This window comes from Phocoena sinus, chromosome 14, assembly GCF_008692025.1.
Source record: "Phocoena sinus isolate mPhoSin1 chromosome 14, mPhoSin1.pri, whole genome shotgun sequence".
Lineage (NCBI taxonomy): Eukaryota > Metazoa > Chordata > Mammalia > Artiodactyla > Phocoenidae > Phocoena > Phocoena sinus.
In genome coordinates, this window is record NC_045776.1 from 52,506,304 (window position 1) to 52,529,895 (window position 23,592).

The window sequence follows — 23,592 nt, forward strand, 5'->3', positions numbered from 1 at the left end:
ACATTTTTGATGAGAGGAGGTAAATTTTTAGTGCTCACAGCTGAACTTTTTGAAAAACATTCTAGTCTAAGTGGTAAACCACCAACACTTCTGCAAGTGACTCCAGAAACTAACCCATTAAAAAGGAACTTGCCATCGGACTGATGAGAAACACAGAAGACATAGACTCTTGACATTTTAATGTGAAAATCACATTGTAAGGAGCATCGCGAGAGTCTTCCTTTCCCTATGTGTGTCTTACTAATAGCGTCTCCCAGGAGCAATAGCATATAAAGGACTGATCTTCTATGATTGTGCTCAATAACTTTTGATGGGTAAATTGTGAAGATCAAGCCACAGCTGAAGTTTCTCTCCTTTGGTTTGTAATTTTACGCATTGTGCCCTTCTTCGGTGAAAAGAGTTCTTCAGCTGTGTTTAATGCAAAATGATGAGAGAAACAGCATAGAACAATGACTCAAATTAAGTTTCAGGGTTTAACCAATCTCTCCAGTGTTCTGGGCTATACACCCAAGGGGAGGGGGCTCAATCTGTCTGTTCCATGACTTAGAGCAATGATTCTCAAACTCCACGGTGCACTGGATTCACTCGAAAGGCTTGTTGAAACATAGCCTTTCTAATTCAGGAAGTCTGAGAAGGCACCTGAGAATCTGGATTTCTAACAAGTTCCCAGGGGCTGTGATGCTGCTGGTCTGGCCGCCATGCTTTAGAACAGTGCTTCTCAAACCGTCAAGTGTTTACAAATCACATTTTTGAAATGGAGATCCTGATTCAGCAGGTCTGAAGCAGGAGCTAAAATTCTGTATTTCTAAAAAGGTCCAGGAGATGCTTCGTTGGAAGAACACATTTTGAGGAGCTACGGTTTGCTTTAGAAGATGGTCATATGCTGGATCAACCTTGGTTAGCCAATTCCCTGAAGGTAAAGCTGTAAAGTCAGACTTATTGATCAAACAGACCTAGAGTTAATCAGCTTCGCAGCATCACGGTTTTCTCATTTCTTTGACTCCTTTTCCTTTCCATCCTCCTCCTTCCACTGCCACCTGGATGTTTCAGTGCCATCGCTCGTGTCCAAAACTGACCTTGGTACTAGCCCTGCCAAACCAGATCTCCAGCTTTCACCCAACTTTTTTATTTCCGTCCAACCTAAATACTCCTACCATCCCAATCCCCCAGGTGGTCAAACTCAGACACCTTGAAGTCTTCTCTTATACTTATTCTCTAACTCAACAGGTCTTGAGACCCTGCTAATCTTCCTGCGGATATTTTTGTCATGATCATCTCATCCACAGTTTACTGATGTTCGCTTACTGCCTACACTGTGCCAGACTCTAATACAGGTACTTTACATCACCTTTAATTCATATAATAACGCTTCAAGATGGCATGGTAGTGAGAGCTGAAATGACATCCCATAGACATCATAGCCAGGATTCGAACTTGGGCCCGTCTGACTCCAATCGTCATGACATCTCCCCTACGCCACGGTGCCTCTCTGGTCAAGCTTTCCTATCCATTTCCACTGCCACCGTCCTAGTGTGAGATCTTCTGATCTCAGTGGAAGATTCCTCTTCCATTCCCACTGGAATCCAGCCTCACCCTGGAACAAAATACTGCTGACCTCATGATGATGCCAAAAAGAAAAAAACAAAGAAAACTTTCAACCGTTCACCCTTAACTAAAGGATGTGCGCGTGCACGCACGCACACGCACACACGCACACACACACACCTCGTAAGCTCTCTATAATCTGGCAGTTTAAAATGAAACAAAGACCCCTTATATCCAGTTAGAGTGAGCATAGTTTTGGAATTGGGAGTGGGGGAAGCACAGGTGGACCCAGAGATATGCCACATCTCATGTTCAGAAAGCAATTAACTTGCTTTGGTGGTAATTGTAAAACACAGAAGGAGGATAGACCCAGGGATGCTGTGCAAAGATTGGATGACACTTTTATAGTTGATGGAGGGTTTCATTCCTTTTGGATTTTAGGACTGTGGTGGGTGAACTCTTTAAGCCTCTCCAGGGCTATTTCTTTCATTCCATTAGAAGAGCCTCAGAAGATTTGGTCAGAGGGCAGATGATGATAGATAACAGAATTTGGGGCTAGAAAATTGCTTAGAGGTCATCCCGTCAAGTATCATTGTGTTACTGATGTGGAGAGTGAGGCCGGCGAGGTAAAGCAGAATCAGAAGGAACATGCCCTGACATCCAGTGCAGGGGTCCTTTCCTCCCCTTCTCACCATGCGTGCTGGCGCTGTGTTTGCCACTGGACATCTTCTGCATGTGGTTTTAATGCAGATCTGCTCCCAGACAGTTGTCACTGCTTCACATGCTGAAGAACAAGGGTCACTTCCTAGTGACACGCATTTCTCGTTGCTGACTCTATCAGCATTTAATCAATATCAGATGGCACCGCCTGGTCTCCCGTCCTACTTGACACAATTTCTCCGTCTTGTTTTTTCTCCCTCCCAAGACTTATTTTTCATAAGAATTCTGTTTTATCTTTCCCTCTCTGCCCTCCACTGGGAGGACATCTGGCCAAACATACAGATGCCTACTACAAAGAGACCCTGCTGGCTCACGTAGCTGGGGGACCCCCTCCTCCTTGAACCTAGATGGTCACAAAAAACATTCAAGAGAGACATCCCCCTGTTACCAGCCTTTGTAGTGTTTGTTTTCTTAGCATTACTTTCCAGAGACGGGGGACTCTGTTCCCATTGCGAGGGGCCGGTAGGAAGGGCAGGGAATGGATCTGCAAGGCTGCAGATAAGAGATTCTAGGTCAGGAAGTGAAGCAGTTTGCCCCTCACCACCGAGAGAGCCAGCTTATCACAAAACCTGGCCCAAACGGCACATCTACAATTCAGCAGGCCACAGGCAGAACGTGCCTGCAGGACCCATGCCCTCCCATGGGTTACCCCTCCTGCTCTATCCCCACTGAACTCAATGCTTGGCTTGTGTTCTGAATGCATTTTCCAGTGTCCAAGTCTTTATTATACAAAAAACATTGGGGAGGCCAAAGGAAGCCAGAATCACTCTGGTTAACTCCTTGAGTATTCTACGAAGTTCAGAATAGGCTGATAATTTGGTCCCATCCCCAGTGTGCAAACTCAAAGTTCCCTGTGTTGCCCTGCTTCCAATAACACGTTTTAAGTAAGAAGATGGGGGTCAGTGCGGCCGCCGATCAGGGTATGGTGAGCTAGTTGGAGAGAATAAGTGAGAAACACTGCAGGAATGACAGTGCAGAAGGCCAGAAAAATTCACCAGCAAAGAATTCCTTTCTGCTGTGGTTCTCCGTAAAGAGCCCTCCCAAGCTCTGTGGTCCTGGCCCCAATACAGTCTGTTTTGCCAATCATTTTGGAAAACAAGAGTCTCCTTCACTATCATGTTTTTCTACCATCACCAAAAGAGGGCTCTCTGTTAACATGGATGCGTGCTGATCAGCGCCCTTTCTCCTTAAGTGAAGGCTGGCGCTGTGGGCGAGTGCACGGCACTTTCGGGCTGTCTTAATTATCATAAATGTCCAGAGCTCAGTGGTGTTGCCATAAAGATCATGTTCCCATAGAGAAGCTTCAAAAAGCTGGTAGACTGCAAAATCCAGAAAACCACAGGTTTTGATCTGAGTTTTGCAGTGACCTTTGCATGTGGTTTTTTAATAGTTATTAATCTACTGCCTGGTGGCATATATTCCCATAAGCCCATGAGAATGATTTGGCTCTAACGGTAAAACTGATGATTCAAATACACTCCTATCATTAAAATGCCCTCAAAAGCAACAAAACAGTAGGAGTTAACATCCTAGTTAGTTATTTGGATGTTGTGCAACATCACTAGAACAGAAGTTAAATACATAAAACATTTTATCCCACAAATAATTAGTTTTTCCTTATTATAAAGGCTATTTACTAAATGATGGGATATGGATTTATTTAGTATTTTTTAAAAAATACTAATGAGTATTTAGTTCCCCAAATACAAATCCCAGCCCTGGACAACTTATTATGCCAAGTTTCTTAAATAATGTAGAGAATCATGGTAACAGAAAGAGGACGAGAATTAAAAATAAAATCACTTTCTGTGCAAAATAAATGAAGCCTCACAGCATCGCTATATGCATAAAGATGCATTCAAACCAGAAAAATGATTTAGAAGAGTTTTATGAATTTGAACTCTTCAGCATTCATCCTGAGCTTATATTAATATTCTGCACATTTACCAAAGGTATAGTTTCTTTCGTTAAAAACTTTTCATGTATATATTAAAAGAGGCAGCCAGTTCTGGTTTGGTTTTAATGTAAAAATCTATATTTATTATTGGTTTAAAATTTATAATGTATACGCTGCCTGCTAAAAAAGAATTGTTAGAGGCAAAAGACAGATAATGATGCCACTCAGAATATATAACATCTGCCAGATCATATGGTGTCTCAAAAGAACGCCATTACTTTCTCTTTGTGGTTTTTATAATAGGAAATCCTTTATTATATGAACTGTACACAAATGCCTTCAGTTCTGAGGAGCGGAATCCTAGGTCCAGGAGGAGTTCATCCATCACATCTCTTACATATGTCCCTCCTGGCTGGCCCCTTCCTTCTGGCTCTCTTCCTATTCATTTTATTCCATGGGCACAGAGTGAACTGTCAACCATCCTAATGATACACTTCAGCAGCCCTGACTAACTTCATTATCGGCACCACCAAACAATGTCCTTCTGTGATTAGGCTCTGAATCTTTTAATTAAAAGGACACATGAAAATTTGGCTCCAGCTTGGACCATCAAGAGTCTGTCGTATAATTGAGCTGGACACTTAGACTGCACAGGTATTTGGAGGAAAGCCACGAGATATTTGTTTAGTGGATGAGAGTTTGCTATTGCTGCAAACTCGAAGAGGAATTGGTAAGGATGGTGGCCAGTCTTGAGTACCTGATGTGTACCACGACCCCCTGCCCAGCTACTTACAGTCCCTTTAATAACCCTGCCAAGTAGGACTTCTGACCCTGATTTTATAGATTTTTAGGAAAGTGGGGGTCAGAGAGGTTGAGCACCCAAGCTAGTGAGTGGCTGAGCTGGGAGCTGAACCCAGATGATCACAAGTTGCTTCCCTAAGCTTGTTGACCTTCAGAGGTGGAAAGCAAAACAAAGCAAGGAGAAGGATGCCTAATGAGATAAACTGTAGAAGGTGGACAGGTTAGACTTGTAGAAGTGTTCTGTCAAAATACAGGAATGCAGAAACATCCTTTCAAATGTTGACAGATAAGCCTTTCTCAGAAATGAGCAGGAAAATTTAGTCTCCAGGAAGTTAACTATTACAGGCCTGAGGTTTCTACAGGCTATAATTTCTCTTCCTATTCTGTGATGACATACTTGAGCAGCAAGTTAATTCCACCCTAAAAAAATCCTCATTATCTCTGTGAGAGGTCACAACTGGCTTGGAGGTTTGGCTGGTAAGGTCTGTTAGCCCCTCAGGGGAATCATCCCCCAATGGTGGTGAAATTTCTGGGATGGGGTGGCCTGGGAAGAGAAGGTAGCTTTATAATTTCAAGGCAAACTATGAGATATGTAAGGGCTTTGAGCTTGAAACCAAAACAAGTTGGTTGCCCCTACTGAGTTTTCTTCTGAAGTTCTAGTTCACTGAAATAGGAGCCTCAAAAGTCAATGGTGCACTCATCTATGGACCCAAATAATTGTTGGTGGTTCAAGCCTGCAGGAGTTGGGAGAGAAAAGTTAGTGGAAAGGAAGCAGGTAAAAGAAGGATTTATTGAGTGGTAATAAAAATTTATCTAGCCTCTTAACCCCCTTTTTAAAAAACCTCCCTGGGGACTTCCCTGGTGGCACAGTGGTTAAGAATCCACCTGCCGGGCTTCCCTGGTAGCGCAGTGGTTGAGAGTCCGCCTACCGATGCAGGGGATGCGGGTTCGTGCCCCAGTCCGGGAAGATCCCACATGCCGCGGAGCGGCTGGGCCCGTGAGCCATGGCCGCTGAGCCTGCGCGTCTGGAGCCTGTGCTCCGCAACGGGAGAGGCCACAACAGTGAGAGGGCCGCGTACCGCAAAAAAAAAAAAAAAAAAAAAAAAAAAAAAGAATCCACCTGCCAATGCAGGGGACACGGATTTGATCCCTGGTCCGGGAAGATCCCACATGCCGCGGAGCAACTAGGCCCGTGCACCACAACTACTGAGCCTGCACTCTAGAGCCCGCAAGCCACAACCACTGAAGTCTGCGCACCTGGAACCTGTGCTCTGCAACAAGAGAAGCCACCACAGTAAGAAACCCACGCACCTCAACGAAGAGTAGCCCCCGCTCGCTGCAACTAGAGAAAGCCCGCATGCAGCAATGAAGACCCAACGCGCGCCCCCGCCCCCCAAAAAAACCTGCCTGGAGTACTTTGGAAAAAAAAATTCTTTTTACAAATACCAGCTTGACCCCATGGTTCAGAAATCCACTGCCACAGTAACAGCTCCAGGTGGCTCAAAGTACATACCAAGAAGCCCACCACCTAGCATCCTCTGACCACCCAGGTCCTCAGAACCTCACAGCCTGAGGACTTCAGCGGTCACCTCAGCCAGTATCCATCTTACGAGTGAGGAAACTACAGTCCAATGAACTTCTCTGCCCTCCAGGCTGTCCTGGGCTTCAGGACTCAGGTCTCCGGATTCTCTGCCAAAGTTCTTTAGACCCCAAAACATAGCCCACCATACTTCTTTCTCGCTACATCCCATTTATTCAAGAAACAAGGATGGAGCACCTAGTCTGTACCAGGCGCTGGGTAGAACGGTGAACAAAACAGACAACAATCTCTGTCCTTATGGAATGTACACTCCGGTGGGAGGATATCTTAATATGTTGGAAGGTGCTAAAGGTTATGGAGAAAAATAAAGCAAGGACTGGACAAAGGGAACGTGGGAGAGGAGGTGGACGGCAGTGTAAGCAAGTGGTCAGAGAAGGCTTCAGGAAATAACATCAGGGCCAAAGCTTGAAGGAGCTTGGGGTGCTGGGCAGGGACCTCATGGCACAGCCTCATCGTCTGCCTGTCTCCTCTCTACGTCTTGAGATTCGCCCCCCTTCTCCCTGCAGCACTCTTCTCTCTACCAAATGACTTCTATTAAAAGCTGTTTAATTTCCTCACAAATTTCCTCCTGGATGAACCCTCTTCTAATAAGCCTCGTCCCGAGCCCAGCTGGGCCTGGACCTCTTCGGCTCCTCTGAGGTTCACATTGCATAAATCTATTAGGCTCATTTGTACGGTTTTCGAGTAATTTAAATGCCATCTCCCTGGCTATGACCATGGTATAGGAATGTAATTGTTCTGCTGTGCTGCTTTTGCATTTCTCTGAACAAACCAGACCCCTCTCATACCCTGTACGCCCTGCAGATTCACGAATATGGGCCTGGAGTGTAGAGCCCGCCACGGGCAGACAGGCTCTGTCACCCTCTCAGCCAATCCTACTAGTCAAACAAACTGGCAGCAGCGCCAGGTGTGGGGATTTCACAACCTTCTCTCCCACTCTGTGTCCAGCCTCCTGGGTGATGGGTGACACGCTGAGCTCAGCGTCCTGCAGGCCAGGGTGTAGACGTCCTGAGAGAGGCATTCAGCTCAGGGCCTGACAGTCAAAACGCAGACATACAGGACACCTTCCAACCAAACACTCAGGAACGCACGGCTAGAAAGGAAGCATTTTCTTTTCACCACTAGGGAAGGGGTGTGCAGTGGGATTTACTAACCAAAGAAATGCAAGCTGTTCCCAGAGACCCTTCCCAGCTGCAGGGCTACAGCTCTCACAGAACTAAACCTGACAGGGCAGAGGTGAGAAAGCAAACCCACAGTCCAACATTTGCCTCGAGGTGCTTGCTTTAAAAACTGTCATTTTAGGGCAGCTGAACTGAGCGGGCAAGTCTCAGTTAATGATAGCGTATTTGTTGTCGATTACCGAGGCAGCGTTGGGGCATGTGGAAATTATGCTTTGGAGCAGGTGCTGGTGGAAAAGAAAAAAAAGACAACCCACTATCTCTCACATATCTACTTGACTTTTTTTAAACCAAAAAACGAGTGTTTTGATGGAAAAAAAAAAAAGGACCTAAATGTAAGTGAAAATATCAATCAGCCTGACAGAAACTCCTCGTTCCTGTATGAATATGCTTTTTACTTTCTTCAAGTGAAGATGATAGCTGAGGACACTTAAATTAAGGGAAAAGTGAGCCAGACGAGGTGACAGATTTTCCTGTTGGCACTTTAAAGTAATTATCTATTCTGTGGTGAAGGTAACCTCCGTTCTGAACCTCGATGAGAAGTCGATTTGAAATGACTCAATTGAGGGGGAAGAAAAAGCTGGTAAAAATAATGAGGAAAATGAGAAGGCTCTATTTTACAGACCATGGGATCGGGGGTGAAGGGGGTGTGGCCCCCAGATTCAGTGAAGAGCATCTGTTCACCAGCTTGGTATTCACACTTGTTATTAAAACTGGACAAAGGACAGAAAGAGGAAGAAATCTTTTCATTGAGCAGACAGCCCTGGCTGTAGAGGTCAAAGGAATGAAACTGAAAAATACGTGGAAAATCACTACACCAACAAGTCAGAAGGCATGCAACCAATTATAACTAAAAGTAGAAGAGTGGCTTCAAGATGGCAGAGGAGCAAGACGTGGAGATCACCTTCCTCCCCACAAATACATCAAAACTACATCTACATGTGGAACAACCCCTACAGAACACCTACTGAACGCTGGCAGAACACCTCAGACTTCCCAAAAGGCAAGAAACTCCCCACGTACCTGGGTACGGCAAAACAAAAAAGAACAAACAGAGACAAAAGGGTAGGGACGGGACCTGCACCAGTGGGAGGGAGCTGTGAAGGAGGAAAGGTTTCCACACACTAGAAAGCCCCTTCACTGGTGGAGATGGGGGGTGGGCAAGGGGTAAGCCTCAGAGAGCACAGCAATAGGGGTGCAGAGGGCAAAGCGGAGAGATTCCCGCACAGAGGATCACTGCCGACCAGCACTCCCCAGCCCGAGAGGCTTGTCTGCTCACCTGCCGGGGTGGGTGGGGGCTGGGAGCTGAGGCTCGGGCATCAGAGATCGGATCCCAGGGAGAGGACTGGGGTTGTCTGTGTGAACACAGCCTGAAGGGGCTAGTGCGCCACATCTAGCCGGGAGGGAGTCCGGGAAAAAGTCTGGAGTTGCCGAAGAGGCAAGAGACCATTGTTTCCTGGTGCGCGAGGAGAGGGGATTCAGAGCACCGCCTAAACGAGCTCCAGAGACGGGCACGAGCCGCGGCTATCAGTGCGGACACCAGAGACGTGCATGACACGCTAAGGCTGCTGCTGCCGCCACCAAGAAGCCTGTGTACAAGCACAGGTCACAATGCACACCTCCCCTCCCGGGAGCCTGTGCAGCCCGCCACTGCCTGGGCCCCGTGATCCAGGAACAACTTGCCCGGGAGAACGCACGGCGCTCCTCAGGCTGGTGCAACGTCACACAGACCTCTGCCGCCGCAGGCTCGCCCCACATCTGTACCCCTCCCTCCCCCCACCTGAGTGAGCCAGAGCCCCCAAATCAGCTGCTCCTTTAACCCCGTCCTGTCTGAGCAAAGAACAGACGCCCTCAGGCGACCTACATGCAGAGGCGGGGCCAAATCCAAAGCTGAACCCCTGGAGCTGTGGGAACAAAGAAAAAGGGAAATCTCTTCCAGCAGCCTCAGAAGCAGCGGATTAAATATCCACAGTCGGGCTTCGTGGTGGCGCAGTGGTTGAGAGTCCACCTGCCGATGCAGCGGACACGGGTTCGCGCCCCGGTCCGGGAGGATCCCACATGCCGCGGAGCAGCTGGGCCCGTGAGCCATGGCCGCTGAGCCTGTGCGTCTGGAGCTTCTGCTCTGCAACGGAAGTGGCCACAACAGTGAGAGGCCCGCGTACCGCAAAAAAAAAAAAAAATCTCCACAGTCAACATGATGTACCCTGCATCTGTGGAATACCTAAATACACAACGAACCATCCCAAAATTGAGGCAGTGGACTTTGGGAGCAACTACAGACTTGGGGTTTACTTTCTGCATCTAATTTGTTTCTGGTTTTATGTTTATCTTAGTTTAGTATTTAGAGCTTATTATCATTGGTAGATTTGTTTGTTGATTGGGTTGCTCTCCTCCTTTAAAATTTTTTTTATATATATAAATATTTTTTTCCCTTCTTTCTCTTTTTGTGAGTGTGTATGTGTATGCTTCTTTGTGTGATTTTGCCTGTATAGCTTTGCTTTTGCCATTTGTCCTAGGGTCTGACTCCTTTTTTTTTTTCTTAGTATAGTTGTTAGCACTTATTATCATTGATGGATTTGTTTTTTGGTTTGCTTGCTCTCTTCTTTCTCTCTTTTTAAATTTTTTTTATATTTAATAATTATTTTCTATTTTAATAACTTTATTTTTTTTCTTTCATTCTCTTTTTTTCTCCCTTTTCTTCTGAGCTGTGTGGCTGACAGGGTCTTGGTGCTCTGGCTGGGTGTCAGGCCTGAGCCTCTGAGGTGGGAGAGCCGAGTTAAGGACACTGGACCACCAGAGACCTCCTGGCCACACATAACATCAAACGGCGAGAGCTCTCCCAGAGATCTCCATCTCAACGCCAGCACCCAGCTCCACTCAACGACCAGCAAGCTACAGTGCTGGACACCCTATGCCAAACAACTAGGAAGACAGGAACACAAACCCACCCATTAGCAGAGAGGCTGCCTAAAATCATAATAAGGTCACAGACACACCAAAACACACCACAGGACGTGGTCCTGCACACCAGAAAGACAAGATCCAGCCTCAACCACCAGAACACAGGCACCAGTCCCCTCCACCAGGAAGCCTACACAACTCACTGAACCAACCTGAGCTACTGGGAGTAGACACGAAAAACAACGGGAACTACGAACCTGCAGCCTGCAAAATGGAGACCCCAAATACAGTAAGTTAAGCAAAATGAGAAGACAGAGAAATACACAGCAGATGAAAGAGCAAGTAAAAAACCACCAGAACAAGCAAAGAGGAAATAGGCAGTCTAACTGAAAAAGAATTTAGAGTAATGATAGTAAAGATGATCCAAAATCTTGGAAATAGAGAAAATACAAGAAATGTTTAACAAGGACCTAGAAGAACTAAAGAGCAGACAAACAATGATGAACAACACAATAAATGAAATTAAAAATTCTCTAGAAGGAATCAATAGAAGAATAACTGAGGCAGAAAAATGGATAAGTGACCTGGAAGATAAAACAGTGGAAATAATTACCACAGAGCAGAATAAAGTAAAAAGAATGAAAAGAATTGAGGACAATCTCAGAGACCTCTGGGACAATACTAAATGCATCAACATTTGAATTATAGGGGTCCCAGAAGAGGAAGAGAAAAAGGGACTGAGAAAATATGTGAACAGATTACAGTTGAAAGCTTCCCTAATATGGGTAAGGAAAGAGTCACTCAAGTCCAGGAAGTGCAGAGAGTCCCATACAGGATAAATCCAAGGAGAAACATGCCAAGACACATATTAAACTATCAAAAATTAAATACAAAGAAAAAATATTAAAAGCAGCAAGGGAAAAGCAACAATTAACATACAAGGGAATCCCCATAAAGTTAACAGCTGATCTTTCAGCAGAAACTTTGCAAGCCAGAACGGAGTGGCAGGACATACTTAAAGTGATGAAAGGGAAAAAACTACAACCAAGATTACTCTGCCCAGCAAGGATCTCATGCAGATTCAACGGAGAAATTAAAACCTTTACAGACAAGCAAAAGCTAAGAGAATTCAGCACCACCAAACAGCTCTACAGCAAATGCTAAAGAACTTCTCTAGGCAGGAAACACAAGAGGAGGAAGAGACTTACAATAACAAACCCCAAACAATTAAGAAAATGGTAATAGGAACATACATATCGATAACTACCTTAAATGTAAATGGATTAAATGCTCCAACCAAAACACACAGACTGATTGAATACAAAAACAGGACCCATAAATACGCTATCTACAAGAGACCCACTTCAGACCTAGAGGCACATAGACTGAAAGTGAGGGGATAGAAAAAGATATTCCACACAAATGAAAATCAAAAGAAAGCTGGAGTAGCAATTCTCATATCAGACAAAATAAACTTTAAAATAAAGACTATTACAAGAGACAAAGAAGGACACTACAGAATGATCAAGGGATGAATCCAAGAAGAAGATATAACAATTGTAAATATTTATGCACCCAACATGGGAGCACCTCAATACATAAGGGAAATGCTAACAACCATAAAAGGGGAAATCGATAGTAACACAATAATAGTAGGGAACTTTAACACCACACTTGCACCAATGGACAGATCATCCAAAATGAAAATAAATAAGGAAACACAAGCTTTAAATGACACATTAAACAAGATTCACTTAATTGATATTTATAGGACATTCCATCCAAAAACAACAGAATGCATTTTCTTCTCAAGTCCTCATGGAACATTCTCCAGGATAGATTATATCTTAGGTCACAAATCAAGCCTTGGTAAATTTAAGAAAATTGCAATCATATCAAGTATCTTTCCCAACCACAATACTATGAGACTAGATATCAATTACAGGAAAAAATCTGTAAAAAAATACAAACACATGGAGGCTAAACAATACACTACTAAATAACCAAGAGATCACTGAAGACGTCAAACAGGAAATCAGAAAATACCTAGAAACAAATGACAATGAAAACATGATGACCCAAAACCTATGGGATGCAGCAAAAGCAGTTCTAAGAGGGAAGTTTATAGAAATAAAATCCTACCTCAAGAAACAAGAAACATCTCAAGTAAACAACCTAACCGTACATCTAAGCAAATTAGAGAAAGAAGAACAAAAAACTCCAACGTGAGCAGAAGGAAAGAAATCATAAAGATCTGATCAGAAATAAATGAAAAAGATATGAAGGAAACAGTGGCAAAGATCAATAAAACTAAAATCTGGTTCTTTGAGAAGATAAACAAAATTGATAAACCATTAGCCAAACTAACCAAGAAAAAAAGGGAGAAGACTCAAATCAATAGAATTAGAAATGAAAAAGGAGAAGTAACAACTGACACTGCAGAAATACAACAGATCATGAGAGATTACTACAAGCAACTATATGCCATAAAATGGACAACCTGGAAGAAATGGACAAATTCTTAGAAAAGCACAACATTCCGAGACTGAACCAGGAAGAAATAGAAAATATAAACAGACCAATCACAAACACTAAAATTCAAACTGTGATTAAAAATCTTCCAACAAACAAAGCCCAGGGCCAGATGGCTTCACAGGCAAATTCTGTCAAACATTTAGAGAAAAGCTAACACCTATTCTTCTCAAACTCTTCTAAAATATAGCAGAGGAAGAAACACTCCCAAACTCCTCCTACCAGGCGACTATCACCCTGATACCAAAACCAGACAAAGATGCCACAAAATAAGCTACAGGCCAATATCAATGACGAACACTGATGCAAATATCCTCAACAAAATACTAGCAAACAGAATTCAACAACACATTAAAAGGATCATACACCATGATCAAGTGGGTTTACCCCAGGAATGCAAGGATTCTTCAATATACTCAAATCAATCAGTGTGATAACCCATATTAACAAACTGAAGGAGAAAAACCATATGATCATCTCAATAGTTGCAGAAAAAGCTTCTGACAAAATTCAACACCCACTTATGAGAAAAACCCTCCAGAAAGTAGGCATAGAGGGAACTTACCTCAACATAATAAAGGCCATATATGATAAACCCACAGCCAACATCATTCTCAATGGTGAAAAACTGAAACTATTTCCTCTAAGATCAGGAACAAGACAAGGTTGCCCACTCTCACCACTATTATTCAACACAGTTTTGGAAGTCTTAGCCACAGCAATCAGAGAAGAAAAAGAAATAAAATGAATCCAAATCAGAAAAGAAGAAGTAAAACTGTCACTGTTCGCAGATGACATGATACTATACATAGAGAATCCTAAAGATGCTACCAGAAAACTACTAGAGCTAATCAATGAATTTCGTAAAGTAGCAGGATACAAAATTAATGCACAGAAATCTCTTGCATTCCTATACACTAATGATGAAAAATGTGAAAGAGAAATAAGGAAACACTCCCATTTACCACTGCAACAAAAAGAATAAAATACCTAGCTATAAACCTACCTAAGGAGACAAAAGACCTGTACACAGAAAACTATAAGACACTGATGAAAGAAATTAAAGATGATACAAATAGATGGAGAGATATACTATGTTCTTGGATTGGAAGAATCTACACTGTGAAAAGGACTATACTACCCAAAGCAATCTACAGACTCAGTGCAATCCCTATCAAACTACCAATGGCATTTTTCAGAGAACTAGAACAAAAAATTTCACAATTTGTATGGAAACACAAAAGACCCTGAATGGCCGAAGCAATCTTTTTTTTTTTTTTGTGGTATGCGGGCCTCTCACTGTTGTGGCCTCTCCCGTTGCGGAGCAGAGGCTCCGGACGCTCAGGCTCAGCGGCCATGGCTCACGGGCCCAGCCGCTACGTGGCATGTGGGGTCCTCCCGGACCGGGGCACAAACCCGTATCCCCTATTTTCGGCAGGCAGACTCTCAACCACTGCACCACCAGGGAAGCCCCAAAGCAATCTTGAGAAAGAAAAACGGAGCTGGAGGAATCAGGTTCCCGAACTTCAGACTATACTACAAAGCTATGGTAATCAAAACAGTATGGTACTGGCACAAAAACAGAAATACAGATCAATGGAAAAGGATAGAAAGCCCAGAGATAAACCCACGTACATATGGTCACCTTATTTTTGATAAAGGAGGCAAGAATATACAATGGAGAAAATACAGCCTCTTCAATAAGTGGTGCTGGGAAAACTGGACAGCTACATGTAAGAGAATGAAATTAGAACACTCCCTAACACCATACACAAAAATAAACTCAAAATGGATTAAAGACCTAAATGTAAGGCCAGGCACTATAAAATTCTTAGAGGAAAACATAGGAAGAACACTCTATGACATAAATCACAGCAAGATCCTTTTTGACCCACCTCCTAGAGAAATGGAAATAAAAACAAAAATAAACAAATGGGACCTAATGAAACTTAAAACCTTTTGCACAGCAAAGGAAACCACAAACAAGAATAAAAGACAACCCTCAGAATGGGAGAAAATATTTGCAAATGAGGCAACTGACAAAGGATTAATCTCCAAAATTTACAAGCAGCTCATGCAACTCAATATCAAAAAAACAACCAACCCAATCCAAAAATGGGCAGAAGACCTAAACAGACATTTCTCCAAAGAAGATATACAGGTTGCCAACAAACACATGAAAGAATGCTCAACATCACTAATCATTAGAGAAATGCAAGTCAAAACTACAGTGAGGTATCACCTCACACCAGTTAAAATGGCCATCATCAAAATATGTACAAACAATAAATGCTGGAGAGCGTGTGGAGAAAAGGGAATCCTCTTGCACTGTTGGTGGGAATGTAAATTGATATAGCAACTATGGAGAACAGTATGGATATTCCTTAAAAAACTAAAAATAGAAGTACCATATGACCCAGCAATCCCACTACTGGGCATATACCCTTATAAAACCATAATTCAAAAAGAGTCATGAACCACAATGTTCATTGCAGCTCTATTTACAATAGCTAGGACATGGAAGCAACCTAAGTGTCCATCAACAGATGAACGGATAAAGAAGATGTGGCACATATATACAATGGAATGTTACTCAGCCATAAAAATAAATGAAATTTAGTTATTTGTAGTGAGGTGGATGGACCTAGAGTCCTGTCATACAAAGTGAAGTAAGTCAGAATGTGGAAAACAAATACCGTATGCTAACACATATATATGGAATCTAAAAAAAAAAAAAAAAAAGATTCTGAAGAACCTAGGGGCAGGACAGGAATAAAGGCGCAGACGTAGAGAATGGACTTGAGGACACGGGGAGGGGGAAGGATAAGCTGGGACGAAGTGAGAGAGTGGCATGGACATATATACACTACTATATGTAAAACAGATAGCTAGTGGGAAGCAGCCATGTAACACAGGGAGATCAGCTTGGCGCTTTGTGACCACCTAGAGGGGTGGGATAGGGAGGGTGGGAGGGAGACGCAAGAGGGAGGGGATATGGGGATGTATGTATATGTATAGCTGATTCACTTTGTTGTACAGCAGAAACTAACACACCATTTTAGAACAATTATACTCCAATAAAGATGTTAAAAAAAAAAGGTAAACTTATTGGGAAAAGTATATGCTTATTATCATTTCCATGCCTATGTAAAGAGTTCACAAATGAGTGTTAAATTTAGAAAATTGTGTAAAACTGAAATAACTAGATAAAAAGACAGGTAAGTACCTACACTTGTATGTACACACACGCACACACACAGTGACTTTCTTCAGACGGTAGAGATGTTTTTAAAGAAAGGATTTCTAAGGCAAAATTCAAATTCACGATTTCCCATCATTTCTCAGGGGTGTGTTGGAGCCAGCTTACACTGACTGGTGACAGCCAAGTGGTTTTTTTTTTTTAATAAATTTTATTTATTTATTTATGTTTAGCTCTGTTGGGTCTTCGTTGCTGTGCTCGGGCTTTCTCTAGTTGCGGTGAGCAGGGGCTACTCTTCCTTGCGGTGTGCAGGCTTCTCACTGCAGTGGCTTCTCTTGTTGCAGAGCACAGGCTCTAGGCCCGCAGGCTCTAGAGCACAGACTCAATAATTGTGGCACATGGGCTTAGTTGCTCCACGGCATATGGGATCGTCCCCGACCGGGGGACTTGAACCCATGTCCCCTGCATTGGCAGGCAGATTCTTAACCACTGAGCCACCAGGGAAGCCCCAGCCAAATGTTCTTATCTCTTCACACCCTGCGTTCTGAGACTTTAGTTGACAGCTTGAAGCTGGTCATGCTGGGAGTATTTACACCACAGAAATCAGCAAATGCTACAAATCAGGGCTTTGGCCTCCAGAGAACTGGTTGTTAAAGTTGGCCTACATGCTGTTCAACCTGGTGCAGCTGACCCATCACATTTAAACAAGTGAAACAACTGTTCTGTCCATAGAATCACATGAGAAGTTCAGGATCACTGGCCCTGTCAAGCTGGACATGGTGGAGTCTGTATTGGACCGTTGTTCCTTCTCTCCCCTCAAGGTAGTAGGGATAGCGCACATGCTCCTATTGGTGATTTGTGCACATTAGAAGTTTTGCATTTAAAACTTGCATGGAAAGTTCATAAATTACAAATTCATCATATCAGTGGGACATAATATCAGTGAGATATTATGAAATTCAGTGAAACTGACAATGTTTCTCAGTGAAACTGACAATGTTTATTTTAGGGTTCAATTCCCACATGTCTGTTAACTTCATAACAGGGACACAAGTTTGACTTAACTCTGACCAGCCACCCTAAAAACTAATTTCTTTCTCATGTGGAGGAAGGGATTTCGAATGACAACCCTCAGAGTCTGGAAGATATTCTCCTGGCCTCCTAACATCATGTAGGAATTAAAACCCCACCTGCTAGGCAGAAAAAAATCCAAGAGTCCAAAAGAGCATGAAACTTCTGTACATTTTTAAGAGGCACAAATGTCTGCGACAGCAACAAATGGACCCAGAAACAGAAAGAGGAGAACATTAGAAATACACCAGCTGAGCCACTCAGAGTGGAGGCCGGGTGCCTTTTGAACTTGACCTCTTAGAGCAGAGAACTGCAAAGTTTGGTCAGGGCTGCATCAGCTCTGGTCCATTATTCAACGGATATCAGAGATGCAGAAAATATATACACAATTTCATACGATATGAAATTCTTAGGGTAAAATCACTTAATTGTATTTCATGCTCAAAGAAATGAATTTTATTGCCCAAATGGCTAAACAGCTTCTAACTATGGCTGTAAACTGGTTAAACAGGCTGAAAGAAGAGGCTTTGGACAAGTGCTTCACAATACTGTCCAATCCACACCTAGCTCAGGGTTTTCTCCACCACCCCCGCGAATCTGGAATTTGGAATTAATATCAGGATCACCCACCATGGAGTCATTCATGTATTATATTTCTAATATGCAACTCTACTGGTTTACATGAACTCCTAGAAATCTGTATATAGTTCAGAACACAGTGTGAGTTCACTGCTTATTATTCTTTAAAAAATCTCTGTGGCAAAAGAGTCCCTCTTGGTTAAGAAGATATAGCTGTCTTGGGTGGCCACTACACAATGGGATGCCAAGGATGGGCTCAGCTTGGCAGACCAAGGACACATACCCCATCTAGAATGGGGCCTGAGCAGGGCTCTTCCTTCTTGGGGAAGCAAAGCTTCCCAACCCTACTGTTGGAAAAGCCACCTGAAGCTCAGGTCCTAGGGATGACGGGCCAGCAGTGTCATCTGGTGAACACAAAGAGAGCACTAGTTCATTAACTTCACATTATGCATGGCCCTGGAGAGGAACTGAAAAAGAAAGATTCAGTGATTCACAACACGTCTGTTCCTAAATGAGGAATCAGATGAAGTCTGGACTTAATAGCTCCAGCTACTTTGCAATGTTCCTTCCTGCTGGAAAGCAGTTGTGTTATAGCAGCAAAGCTAGTAAAGACAACCAGCCACCTGTAAATACAACCTACGGGTTGCCCTGAAACAATGCATCCCTTTATACAGCACTTAGAGGAAACAACACCTAATAAACAACACCTAGAAAAGCAAAGAAACATATACTACAGTAAAAGGAAACATCCCACTTACAACCGTGGTTATGACAGTGCTTATAAAATTAGAAGCACTAATTCATTAGGGTATACAGCGCCCTAAATGACTGTGTGATTGTATATTTACTAAATTTTATCTATAGGACGGTTGTATAGGAGTAAATCTTCCTGGCTTTGAGTTTGTTTCCATCCCTGCTTACTTGCCAGACACACATCCCAAACTGGGCACAAATCATCTAAGAGAAATGTTTATCCAAATGGAACTGGATGGAACTGACTTTTCAGGGGCTCCAGGCGGGCCCTGGGGCTCTGGGAAGGGCCCTTTTTTCAGTGACTTCTGCTGTACAGGCTCAGGGTGGGATGGAAAGGATCACAGAGTAGGGGACGGAAACAAGATTTCTTTTTTGAGGAAAAGAGCAAAGCTTGTGATTATCTAGTCAGAACAGGAGAAAGGGGACAGCTGTGGCAACAGGGAAATGAAAGTAAGCAACAACAGGCTTCACGAAATAGACTGCAAGGAAGGTTCCTACCATCGAGTCATTTGTGTCCCAGCGAGCTGGGAAACCCTGAGGTGGAGTGTCTGTGCTTCACTTGCTGGGACACAGAGATGATACAGATTATTGCTGTTAGTAATGAAGAGCAGGCTCTAGAGAGTGAAGGAAAAACAAACTAGAACATGAAACAAGTAATTGCCCAACAGTCTTGTTAATTACTTGGACATCTAGGGCAAAATCAAACCAGTATGTCAGGCAGAGAAATGAGTGCCAATCTAGTATCCACTGTTAAAATATGGTGATTCTTATTTACCAAAGGGCCAATCTGCTTCCAATACTAAGGATTTATAGCTGCACCTGGTCCTCAGAGCAGGGCGGGACTTCACTCCCCTTCTCCTCCCACCCTTCCCCACAGCCAAGTACCTCATGTGGCACGAAAACTGGGAACCAAACAATGGGGCTGCCCCCTCGTCAGATGTACCCGACTTGGGCGCACTATGTCCAGACAATGAAAGCATCCCCCTTTAGTAGATGTATTTCAGAGTCCTTCTGCAAACTCAACTCCCCTCCCTCCATGAACTCTCTTGAAACACAAAACAGGTAATAAACTGAAGAGATCAGCACTGTCTCCTTTAAGTCAAGCACCAGTGTTGACATCACTGAGCCACAGCTGTGAGCAGGCTATTCAACCCCTTAAGCTGGTGCAAAAGAGTTTCCTACCAACATCATTTTGTAAGGTACGACCAAAAGTGTTATTTACTGACACCAGGTAATAGAATTCACACAAGGTCGAGCAGTGTGTGATTCAAGGGAACACCTCCAACTACTTCCTGCCAAGGGGGACGTTTGATGCTGACACAGGAAGTGTATTGATGTCTCATGAATAGGGGATCCAAAATGGATGTCTGATCTTCTAGCAGAAAAAGGGTCTGGCCTAACAGTTTAAACCTCCTCCCATCTTTAAAGGAAACAGATTACAGCTCTGTTGCAAAGCCTAATGAATCCCTCTGAGAGACTGATATTGTTAAATTAATGAAACAAGGAGGCCATCAGACTGAGATGGCTCTAATCCCGGCAAGGCCTATGGAAGCAAACCAAAACCTGAACCTGAAATGCCTCAAGGTTACGAAATCTAAACCCAAGGACAACCAGCCACAAACAGCCAACTAGGCTTTAAGCTACAGCCGATCAATAATTTCCTATCTTTGCTTCTGCACCTTTTCCTTGTAAGTCTGGCCCCAGCTCCTGTTGGGCAGAATGCTCCAACCACTTCCGGTTTGGTGCCATCCAGGTAGAATAGATTTTTGTTCAAATAAACTCTTAAAATTCTTAATATGCCTCAGTTTACCTCTTAACAGTCGATTCGAGTTAGAGAGGAGCCCATACCACGGCTTCCCCATGACCAGGACAAAACTGAAATGTTGGTGACAGTGGTGGAAAGTCACACAGACTGAATCCAGGGTACTTTTCACAGTTTTTTCTCAATTCCCATCTTGATGAAAAATGTGAAACCTCTATGTGTGTTTCCGACGGTCCCCGTTTCCCCCTGTACAGAGATCAGTCAGGGGGCATGTCGATGCTTCTGACCCTGATGGGAGGAGCAGACAACCGGTGAGAGGAACAGTGGGGGAGGCAGTGTGGACATAAAGGCCGGATTCAGACAGGACTGGGACTATTTCCTTAGCCACACCGATGAAGGGTTTCTACTGGGTCCTTAGTGAGGAGAACTGGAACCTGATATCAAAACCCACTGTATGTCCTTTGTAGTTTTTTGGTATAATTAAGTACCACCAACTGTGCGGGGTTTGCATTCCAGGGCCTGGGATCAGTCATTCTCGACAATCCTTTTGTTGACTTCCCTAAGTCCCAGCTAAGAAACCCTTGAGGGCTTCCCTGAACTGGGAGGAACTGATTAGCCGGGCAGGACTCTAGCGCCCAGGACGCCCCTCCCCCACCATCTCCGCCAGGTGTGCTTCACGGCATACCTGCAGGTGAGCATCAGACAACAGACACACCGGGTGCGTGCCCTGCCTCCAGCGGCAAAAGAGGCCAGTACGTACCCACGGGACTGGGAACGTGTATTTCTACCATGGTACTGCGGCGAAGTCCCGAGGTCTCCCTGTTAAGTCCCTCTCTGTTTCCCTTCTGAGCCTGGACCTCATCTAGTGTGTGGGCCCTGTTCCACCAAGGACCCGAGGGGACGTGGCAGGGGGCTTCTAAATACCTCAGGCCTAGGATGTTGTTTCAAAGCACTTGGCTCATGTGCGTGTCTGTAAAGCATTGCTAGAATTGGAGGTGTTTCAAAGGCAATGATGAGCATATGAGAACAAATGATCTAATACAGCGGGTGAATTCATGGTGACTTAGTCACTGAGCAAGGAGGCAGAACAGACCTTGAGTGATAGTACACCTTGAGGTCCTCAAAAATACATTCCACACCTTCTCAGGGACCATAATTTATCTATCTTGGGAACACTATCAGCAGTAGTTGTCAAATATAGATATTACAGATTCTTAATATTACAGAACTAAAAGTTCCCTTTAAATCCCTTTATAAAACATGTACATTTTCACACGCTTGCACATAGGTTATCCAAGGTTGCAAATATGGCCTACAGTTGTGACGAAGCCATTCAATGAACACGCAACTGAGCGCTAGCTATGACCTGTCCCCAGAAAAATGTACACAGACATCCATTTGGATGTGATTTCAGGAGATCCATGAGCTCCAGATGCCACTCACAGACCTGGGGCTCAGAACTTGTGATACCTGACCTCTCATAGCATGTATGAGGATGTCATAATCCTTTCCCACAGGAATGCAAGGGTACAAGTTGTCACTCGGACACACGTCTGTTCCCCCATGGAACAGGATGGAGGGGAAATTCCATTGACAAACATCTCCTCCTTCACCCTTCCTCCCTGCTGATTCTCTTGATTGCCAGGCCCAAGCAATATTTATCTGCGAGTCCCTGGTCCCAATAACTAATTCAACACAGTAACACATTATGAATCACGAGTGTGGACCACAGTTGTCTATGAAGCCACTTAAGTAGCATCATCAAAACAACCCAATACAAAGAGACAGCAAAGGACAGAATCATTCAGAAGAGGGGAGGAGGCTGGACAAAGATACAGGGGAAGTTGGGGAGAGTTCATCTGTTGTTAAAAAATCAACATGTACAATGTTGACAGTGGAGGCCCAGATGTCCCATTAAACAATGTCCTACTTAAAGTCTCAAAAAGTTGGCAACTGTCCTTATGGGAACCAACAGCAGGAGCAGCAGCTGTAGTAAATGAATCAGAAATGTCCTTTCTACACATCTGGCTTCCTCTTGATCATGTCTCCCCTCTGCTCAAGTTCTTCTGGTAGCTTCTCATCTCACTGAGATAAAGAGCTGAGATCCACAAAGCCTATCTTCTCCCCAAACCTTCTCTCTCTGACCTCATCTACTCTGCGGATCACGCCTTCTGCTCTAGCCACGTTGGCCTCCTTGCTGTGCCTTGAACACACCAGACACATGGCCCCAGGGCCTTTGCACTTGCTGTTTCCTCTGCTTCAGACTCTATCCCTCATATACCCTCACAGCTCTCTCTCTCTCTCTCTCTCTCTCTCTCTCTTACTCTTTACAGGTCTTTACTCAAATGTCACCTTGTTAGAGAGGCTTTCCCTGATCAACCTTTTGAAAATTACAGCTCCCCCATCCCCCTTTCCTGTTTTATTTTTCTCTATAGCACTCATCACCATTTAACACACTATCTAATTTACTTATCTTTTGGCCTCCCCCAACAAGAATGTAAGTTTCATGCAGAGGGAGATTTTGTGAGTTGCACTCACTACTCTATGGCTAGAATAAGGCTAGCACAGTGCCTACTGCACAGGGTTATTGAGAAGATTAAATGAGTTAAGACACATAAAACACCTGAAAAGCACAGGGCATATAATAAGAATTATGTAACTGTTTGCTATTATTTTGATGTTTGTTTTAAACTCCATGACACACCTAATGAGTAGTCGGTATTGTAATAGCCAATTTACAGATATAAGAGGCTGAGGCTCAGAATAACTTTGCATGCTAGTGGCTGGCAGAACCAGGATTCAAACCCAGATCTGACTCTATGTTCTGTGTACTCATTTCCCTCCATCTGCTTTGGGAGTCCTGGGATAGAAGACAGGCAGAAATCCATTCATTCTGGAGCAAGGGCCAAGCCTGAGAAGGCTCTAGCCCAAGGGGGTGGGCGGTAGGGAATCAAGTTTCCAGAATCCAGAGACATTTCTACTGCATGGATCTGAAATGGCATGTGGCATTCTGTTTACTTCCTAACCTCACCAAAAAATGTAGCAGAACCTGCC

General features: G+C 43.8%; 1 protein-coding gene across 1 annotated transcript in view; it reads right to left on the bottom strand.

Annotated features, from left to right (window-relative positions):
- COLEC12 (collectin subfamily member 12) overlaps positions 1 to 23,592 on the bottom strand; it is a 196,783-nt gene that overhangs the window by 47,013 nt on the left and 126,178 nt on the right. The gene's annotated exons all lie outside the window — the stretch shown is intronic.